The following is a 9711-nucleotide window of genomic DNA, read 5'->3' on the forward strand; positions in this document are numbered from 1 at the left end:
GGTGTCGGGCGTGAAAGGATTTGTTGAACGCGATACAGCAACTATAGGTGTGGACACAGCTATAGTAGTATCTGCAGGGACAGATGTAGAAACAGATGTGCTTGCCGGAACTCGTTGCTGTAGAGATACGGGTACCGGATCTTGGCGTTGAACCTCCCTGACAGGCGGTCTATGTGGGGCGGAATTAGCATACTCGGGAGCTGCGTCATCTAAATATGAGGAAAGAAAAACATCTTCTGCGGTTCTAGGATGCCCCTTAGGATGTACCTTTATCGGAAATAATGGGGTTGGCAAGTCTTTCGGTATCTCTGGAGTAGCCTTAGGTAATCCTTCGGCCAGAAGGGGATACATACCATTCATAAGGGCATTTCTTTGTCTGTCTACTTGTTCTGATTTTACTCGGATACCTTCTTCAATTAATAGATTTTCTCGAACTTTATATGAACTCTCTTTATTCTTCTCTTCCTGTCGGAGTGCTTTTTCTGTACGTCTATGAGATTCTTTACGCCATAACTCAACGGCATCTTTCTGTGACTGTCTGACTTTCCTTTTCCATAACTCTTCCTCGACTTTCATGATGCACTCTGCATCCCAGGTCCCCGCTGCGGGCCACCTCTGACTTTCTGGTAATTCCTTGGTGTAGTCTACCCATAAATCAAGAAATAATATAGCGTCTAAGCCATGTTTATGATACATGAAGTACCCTGGAGTGTCCCTAGGAGGAATAGGAACGGCTTCTTCGAGTACCCCTTTTCTTGTTGTGATCTGTCTTAATTTTGAAAAGAGCGGCATATTGAGAACTAATCTGATACTTGATTTAAAACAAAACTTAATACAGTAACCACGATAATGAACAGTCATTCATACCACAATATGCAGAACGTACTTAAAACATTTAACATTTAACATTTACCTGAACAATCAATAATGATGATGATCTAAGGAAAACTTAAATCACTAAACATAATACTCGACATTAACTGAATTATATACTTGATATACTGCTAAACAGTACAGATACACTGCTGAAACAGTGCAGACCGGATTTGTGTACCCAAACCCGTCTTGACCGGCACAAACTATGTGCACGTCAGAAAGCCTCCCCAGTAATGGTACTCACCGGGTAGCTCGGAAACGGAAGGCCTCGGAAACTGGACTGAACTTGAACCGGACTGGACTCGACTCGAACACTGCGGAGACTGGACTCGACTTGGGACTTCGGAAACTGGTGGGCCTCTGTATACCTCGGATCTTGCTCTCTCAGCTAGGCTCTGGTCGGGATACTTCGCACTTCTCACCGCCTCGTCTGGGTGTTGATCGCAGCCTCAGTCGCCCCCGCTTGACCGGAGGGAGATACAGGAAATCCTGCTGGTACGCGTTATTGTCCGTCCAGCTGTGGCAGGAGACCGGGCCTGCAACGCACCACCGGCGCGTGAGATGAGAAAGTGTCCCTGTTCGGGCGCCATTCATGTGGTAAATAATTTAATTACCGGGACTTAATTTGATACAGAAACATAATAAAATAGCTCAGTAAATAAGAGGCAGAATCCGTGGTATTAGAGGTTCGGAATGGGCTTTATTCCAATGAACGATTATAATCGGTTGCTCCAAGTTCCGTCACCACGAAGGTTCAGGAAGTGAAGTACATACATTATTAACAAGAAATGACTTTTATAGAACATACAATACAATGAAGCGAATGCGGTAGGCGTAACAATTGATAAGGAAAATGACGATTCACCTGCGTAACCGAAAATGGGCGTAATGAGGAGTAAAAAGGAACATAATTGGTTATGATGTCATATATAGGTGGATCTATAAGATTATACTTGGTATAGATGCGTGCGCAGCAGCATGACGTGTGATTGACGTGCAACTAGGGGGTGAAGGGGGCTTGACATTTAGCTCTACATGTGGAGACAAGAAGTCTGGAGGGTCAAGTCAACCTAATCCCAAATCATATCTAACATCCTATGTTTAAAGAACTATGTTATCCACAAAGGAAGGACTCTTGGACAAAATCTATTCTATACTGACTGTGTGTGCGTGCACAAGCGTCTAAGTGTCTAAGTGTCTATATGAGATGCAAGGGGCAGAAACCTTCCATGGTAACAGGGCTATGAATTACTTGCATGAGGACAGAGAAGCCGGGCCCTTTGCTCGGTAGCTGGAAGAATGTTTACTTAAACTACTAGACAGGAATGCATCGGGCAGGGAACGGAGCAGATAATTTCGAAGGTGAAATACAGTTCTTGGCAGGCAGCAAGCTGATGTCAGGCTTCGTGAGCCGCGCAGAGAATGAGGCAAAGTTCATGGTCACGGTTGCAGGCTCAGACTAGAGCTTTCAGAGGCAGAAGGCAAGAAGAGTTCGATGACAGAATCAGGGCCTACTTGCCTGGACTGTAAAATGGCATAAGTGAACCATATAAAGCCGGTGGCCTTTCATACTTAGGAATGGAATATCCGGCCTTTTCATGGCGGGTCTGACAAAGGACATGTTGGCGGTGGACGCACATGTGTTTGCGTCTTCATAACTAGAACTGGAGGGAACATACATGTACTTGTGATTCATACATGGAACCGTTGGGGTCCAAGATAGGGGACATAACTGATCAGAAAAATCCATATTTCCACAGGGTGATACATTTATCACGACTTTGGTTGCGATAAAGTGCCGTTATCTCGCTGTTAACTCCTTGAGAATATGCCCCTAGTTATTTAAATAGCACACTTGCTTCCTTTGTGTGTCAGAAAAGAGCATGTGCTGTGCAGAGAATTATCCTGACCTGTCTGTCATGTAGTTGCCATCTTTAGCTTTAGAAATCATATCAATTGTGGCCATTGCTAAATAGAGGCCATTCTTGGAATATGGAGGGCATTCTTGGCAGTTTCACATAAAGTATTTCGCTCTCTGATTTAAACAGAATGATGGTGATAAAAAGTTGTTTCGTTGCTTCAGAGTAAGACCAAACCATTATTTCATGAATGCTGTACTTTCGACGTCCACAGTCACCATTGTTCTGTTAACTGTTTGTTTACCAAACCTCCATGAGGCTTTCTTTGCACCCATCTAGGGGTGCAGTTGAAAGTTGAGAGACTATGGTGAGGAGAAGCACGCGGTTTCAACCTCACTGCTCTACCGCGCTGAATGTGCAAGAGAGGGGTCCACAGATCTTAGGTCACTAAATCGCAGAAATAACAAGCATTTACAATGCAATGGTCTCGGCAATATTATAGGTAGAGCTATTGGTATTGCTCATTGTTTTTTTTATCATTTTTGTATCTCTAAATAAATGGCATTGTCATTTCTATTGGCATTAGCTTTTTTGCATATGTGATACCTATTGCATTAGCAGTGAGGTAGTGAGAGAGTGAGGTAGTGATCTTTTTAGAGAGAGAAGTAGTGAGATAGTGAGGTAGTGATATAGATAGAGGGGAGTAGTGATGTATAGAGAATTATGTAGTGAGAGAGAGTGAGGTAGATAGAGTGTGAGGTAGTGAAAGAGTGAGTGAGTGAGAGGTATTTTTTGACGTAGTGAGATAGAAACAGTGAGTGATGTTGTGAGGTAGTGAGAGAGAAAGATTGAGGTAGTGAAAGAGAGTGAGGTAATGAGGGATGTTGTGAGGTATTAAGATAGAAACAGAGTGTGATGTAGTGAAGAAGTGAGATAGAGTGAGGTAGTGAAAGAGTGAGTGTAAGTGACTTAGTGTATTTGAGAGAGAGAGAGAGTGAGGTAGTGAGATAGAGAGAGTGAATTGGTGATTTAGGAATGTTTGCGAACATTAGATATGGCAAACTGCATGGAAGGTAATCACAAACATGCTGCACGCGCTGAGCACCTTGGCAGCTCTAAAGTCATGACTCACACTGGCATACGGGCAACAACTTATTTTGGATGCAAACATCCGCCTACTTTAGTGCCCGCCAACACCAAACTCAAAAGACATCAGCAAATGTAACCTGGGCAAAGCCCTCACCACAGTGGGCTCTAGTTAGACAGATATACTACCAAAACAGAGGAAACGACTTATGTTTGGTCCTAAAATTAGACTTTGTCCAGTGCTAGTGAAAATCACACTGAGCACATCAACAAACTAAGCATGTCACCCCCTTGCAGGCCCAGGTATTGCATCTACCATCTAAAAATGTAGGTCACAGATTATGACGTGATTCAAAATCAAATTTACTCCATGGAACACAAAAGACAACGAAAATCGATCCACAAACCCAGATTAAAAGTTGTGCTATCTTCTTAGACACACCGCAATCTTAAAATATATACCCCTCAATTACATGTACACCCACAATACAGCCCCAACATTGCATGTGGTTGAAAAGGGGGTGGTCAATGGTGGTGAAAGATGAAAAACTTCAAAAGAAGAAATGTACAAGTTGAGTTTCTACCCTAACCTTATAGCCCCCCTGCTCAACTCCCACACATACTCCCATGACTATACTGTCGTAAATAAATACAATATCATACTAGGCAATGTATAACATTGGCGATTAAACCTACAATGCTGTAATCCCCCTTTCAGAGCACAAAAATGCATAACAAAATACGACCCAAAGTACGCCCGCTAAGTGTTAAATCCCCTTTGACTTCAGTTTTCTCAGTGAATAAATGCACGTTTGAGAACACTTGAGTTGTAAAAACACACACATATACGCTTAACTATACTGGAAATTACAGGACAGTCCCGTGTCGTAGTGTGGCCTGCAACACCACACACAGCTTCTATGACGCTACTTATATATATGTTTGTATACAGTACACCAACCTCAGGTATACACATACAAGAAGCAGAGCGGAGAGCTTTGATATGTTAAATCCCTCTCCCACCGCAAACTGGGAGAGGACGGTGGGCCTCGACACAATCTGAGCACCCATCATACAGAATGCACAAGTTATTGGCAGGACGCATACATCGTGTACAATATCCAGACATATATATGGGAGTGCATATTTCTCGGAGACAAACGCCACTTCATAATTTAAGACGGTGAAGCTATGCCAGGATTTCTACTCGAAAGACGGTAGCTGGGAGGAGAAGGCGAGGGGGTGGGGGTGTAATTTGAGCATGGCGACCCTACAAACGGGATTCCTCTCCTAAGGAAAGGTTGTTGTGACGTCGAGGAATGGTATGTAAATACGGGTTATCACGTGTCGCGATACACTTAAATAAAGGGTTTTTGCTTAAAAGCAGAGAGGAACCCATTGCTTAAGAAGCTGCAACGCCTTTGTGCTCCTCCGTCACCGCGCTCAGAGGGCTGAACCCCCCCCCCCCCCCTCCTCCCCCACATCAGCTCAGCACAGTATACACAAGTCCCCTCCACCGAGGGCATCTGAAGCTTTCAAGATGGCTCAGCGAAATAAATGCTTGCTACTGAAGTGTTCTGTGATCTCGGGTAAGAAGCCTGAATACTAGCAGGGCCAACTAGCCTTTCATTCTTATTAGGTTGGTAATTAGCAGTGTGAGAAATCTGTGTAATTTGTTTTGCAAAATTAGGTGAACATTTACAAAAATGCTGTAAAATGATGCAAAATGCAAACACAGCACAACAACGTAAGTGATGGAAAGAGCAGCCTCTCGTGTTTTCTTGCATTTGCCTGTGAGCTGATGTTGCATTTTTGCTGGGAATGGTGTGTAATTAAGCAAGGTGGCGTAATATAATTTCAGAAGTTTTGCGTAACAAGTTTAACATGAAGTTACCGAAAATATAGTCTCTTATGCAGCCTAGAGGAAGGTTCCCAGGAGCCTACTATCAATTGTGAGTTTCAGGGCGTGATAAAGGCTGAAGTGTGGTATAAAGCACTACCTAAGACCAATTTATCGCTCCACAGAGACTCTCCTGACAGGTATCCGTGTCCAAGGGCAGTGACAGGTGATGGGGCAGTGCTGCAGCAGGGACCAGGTACTCTGAAGGCAGGGAGATGCCAATAGCTTCTTGGGCTCCTAGAAGTCGGCAATGTTGAGGTGTCGAGGATCACTCATGACGGGTTCGGAAGTCAGGTAGAGCTAGGATTAAGGATGATCTGTGCTGTCAGACTCTGTGTCCCCAGGACCTGCACGTCCCCTCTTTCCTACCAGTTTAAGCAGGTTCAGCCCTCCCAGGTTTTACCCAGTGCCCATGTTTTGTGGAAATAACGCTGCACCGGTAATTGCCGATCCCACAGCAACATGTGGTGTTTACCGGGCGGTATTATCGCGCATCCGAATCAATAATGCCCAACGTGTGCATGGTGCAGCCTGCACGGAGCCTATAGGAATGAGAGGACTTTTATTCTCTTTACATCCGAAGGCTTTTCAAGGCTCGATGCTAGACAACGTCTCCAGCTGAATCCAGGGGAAACAGAGATTTTTGTTTTTTGGGAAAGCCCGAGATCTGCGGAGTCTGGATTGGTGGCCCCGGACCTACGCAAGGCCCCCGCTCCCAGTGAGGAGGTAAACATCCTCGCAGTTACGATAGACAAGGGAATCCACGGCCAGACGACAGCAAAACAATGGCGGCTGGAAGCTTCGTAACTTTTTCGGATTCGGGGGCGTGTTCCTGCTGTTCTAAAAGGGCGTGGCTAAAAAGTGGAAAGAACAGCAAGGAACACGCCCCCGAATCTGAAAAAGACGGAGCCTATTTGGAGGGACGGCTCTCTCCTCCAATGGCGGGCCTCCGTTTAGGAAGCCAGCCAATGGAGGAGAAGCAAAAAGAGAGGCGGGCTAAATAGCCACTCTAGTTAACATTAAATCTTCCGACTTCCGGTTCTGCCTTCGGCAGACCGGTAGTCCTCGACCTAAAAAATAGTGTTTTACAAACCGGTCTGGAAACGTGGCAGGAGCTGTTGCGCGCTTTCGCTTTTAGACATTTGAAGGAGGCAGTTCAGTTGAAATACATAGAAAACATATATTTTAAAGCGACTTAGAATGTAATGTTCTTCACGTGTTGATGCTTGGAAATATTAAGAAAGAAGAAAAAATACACTTTTTAGTGAATAAAATTTAGATGCATTGGCCGGGAATCGAACCCGGGCCTCCCGCGTGGCAGGCGAGAATTCTACCACTGAACCACCAATGCTTACTGTCTTACTGAAGTTCTGCAAAATCAATGTGGACCACAGGAACGTACTGGCACGGATGTATTATTTTGTAAGTACTTTTTGATTTAAGGCAGGCAATGAGCCACGATGCTTCTTTAGCTTAAAGAGGGTGCATGGCTCCTACCTGTCAGTTACAATAAAAATCACATATTCAGAGGATGCACAAAACTCTCATACAATATGCAATAACGTCTCAACACTACATAAACTAAGAACAGACAGATGCCGTAGGTAAACAGAGCACGGGCTAGAGGGTGCAGGCGGATATCTCATTAAAAGTATCTTTGGGTCGGGTTTAACTCATAGGAGGTCAACCCTATCGAACAAACCCACCTGCTTCCTGCTCCCGACGGAGTGAATTAAAACTATTATACAGACAGACGCGTTTGGAAGTTGTAGGAAGTCCAAATGACGAAAGAGACTTTTCCCGCAAGAAACCGTTCCACCAAACATATTAAAAAATGTCCGGGTGTTTTTAACACACGGTCGAATCCAAAAAACGGAATGAACTTTTTCACTATTCTACCGCTTGCAGTCACCCGCCCATTAAATAAACATGGTGGTTCTTTGCTCCACCTTATGTCTCACAAAACCTTTTTTAAATCCCTAAAACCTTGTTTAAGTGCCTCCAGACTAGTCTTGGAGTCGGATTCTCCTTGTGACTTTACTAGCGACATCCTTCACCCTGCACCTCTTTTCATACAAATCAGTGCACACGAGCGCTAAATTGAAGCAACAAGTGATGCGATTTAAGAAAGAGAAGTGACCCACCCACGGTTATTAAAATATAAATGGATAGTAACATCGCTTGAAGGTTCAATTTTGCCAAAAAGGCAGCAATTGGATTAGCACTGTGTTGTGCAGTAGCCCTTTCTGGTAAAATAAGTATGGTGGTCCCAAATAACAGTTATATGGATGGTAGAAGCAGGAGGTTTGCACCCTGCTCGAATTATCCAGATACAGAATAGGTGTTGGTGGCAGCAAAAAATGCATAGGCACTGCTGAGATTCGAACTCAGGATCTCCTGTTTACTAGACAGGCGCTTTAACCAACTAAGCCACAGCGCCACATGAGCCCTAGCGTCATAGAATGCCTATCAGTGCTGAGCACAACGAGCACTTTCTTCGTTTTCAGCCTTTTGATATGCTTTGCAGGTGTTTTTAAGGTCGCCGAGGAGATCAGCTACAGCATATGATAAAGACACCCCAGCAAAGACCGCCTTACAGCTCTCTGTGACAAGGACGAGCAGACTCAAACTGCTGCACTTAATGACCCGTCCTTCTGGCTGCAGAGGTCGAAGTGGGTGGGACCTATGGGGAAAGGCGTTCCCATGCTTTAGGAATTTTGCAAAACCTTTTCCCATATTTTTGTTTTTTAAAAAAACACAAAGGGACGATTAACGCTGATTGTCAGGTGTCTCCAGCTGAAAGGGAAGGAGAGGTATGTCCAGAACTGTGAGGCAAGAGCGGTACGGAGAGCGACAGAAGATTTACACTCTCGCCAGGGAGCCTGTTACTTGGAAGAAACGTAAATGTGTTTTTAAGCCCGGCGGTACATTTGCCCATATTGTGTGCTCTTGGGCAATCACTTTTTCTTCTGCTCTGTTTTGGCTAGTTTGCGAGTATCAACTATTAATGAGACAGCTACTAGTGTGCGGTTAGGCAAAAACACACATGGACTGAGTGTAACCAGGAGGAGTGAAGAAGTGCCCAGTCACGTGGTATATTCACCAAATTGCACTATTGTGATGAATGAATATCCTTTGCAGCAAATTGCAACCTGCTGCAGTCTAGTGTCTGCTTTCTATTTCATCCTGGGCAAATCACCCTCTTTGCCTCCACCCACTGTTGGCACCAGACGCGCAATGCCCATAGGGCTCAAAGGGCTTCAGCCCCCCCGTTATGTGTGTCAGCCTGGGCTGAGACAGCTTCCTGGGCACACACACAGACAGTTTCTGAGCTGCTGTAGGCTGGCTGATCTGGCGTCTGTCTTATTGCAGCCGCACCCAAGTACTTCACAGGTCTTTAAAAGACCATTTACATGTTGACAAGACTTTGTTGTTTTTCACCCCTTCTTAGAGCCCCTGCATCTCCACTCTGCCTATTGCTGGAGGAATTAGCCCCCCCTGAAATGTTCATTAGCCCCCCAAAATGTGGCTCTAGTTACGCCTCTGGTTGGCACACATCAGCACTTTTAAACAGACTCAATGGGGGAAATAAATACCAAAGCCCCCACTGTGGTAGTCATTAACACATTCAAGCTGTTTCTTGGCAGTGTTGGGGCTGCTGTCGGTGCCATGAAAGATGCGATTGTGTAGGCAGCTGGACGTCGGTTGAATCAAGCCTCGTGGAAATACAGACTGATGCTTATTTTGGACAAGAGGGCTAAGAAATAAAGACCACATTTAATGTTACTGCTCTCTAACTATCTGCAGTTATTGCTGGCACACATGGGAGGCTATGCAGCCCCCACTTCTTTTTGATTATGGACCATTAAAATAAAGCTTAATTTTATCCCCATCACGCTTGAAGGGTCATTCATCTCTATACTAAATGTCCTGAAGATGGTCTAGTGGATATATACAATATTTGACTGAAACGTCGACCTTCACGCCTAT

At 44.7% G+C, this 9711-nt stretch overlaps 2 non-coding genes across 2 annotated transcripts; both read right to left on the bottom strand.

Moving 5' to 3' along the window:
* Positions 1 to 7001: 7001 nt before the first annotated feature.
* TRNAG-GCC (transfer RNA glycine (anticodon GCC)) lies at positions 7002 to 7072 on the bottom strand. The gene has a single exon. It is a non-coding gene; the product is annotated as a tRNA-Gly (tRNA).
* Positions 7073 to 8087: 1015 nt separating this feature from the next.
* On the bottom strand, positions 8088 to 8161 carry TRNAT-AGU (transfer RNA threonine (anticodon AGU)). Its single transcript has one exon. It is a non-coding gene; the product is annotated as a tRNA-Thr (tRNA).
* Between the last annotated feature and the right edge of the window lie 1550 nt (positions 8162 to 9711).

Source organism: Triturus cristatus, chromosome 12 (assembly GCF_964204655.1).
Source record: "Triturus cristatus chromosome 12, aTriCri1.1, whole genome shotgun sequence".
Taxonomy (NCBI): domain Eukaryota; kingdom Metazoa; phylum Chordata; class Amphibia; order Caudata; family Salamandridae; genus Triturus; species Triturus cristatus.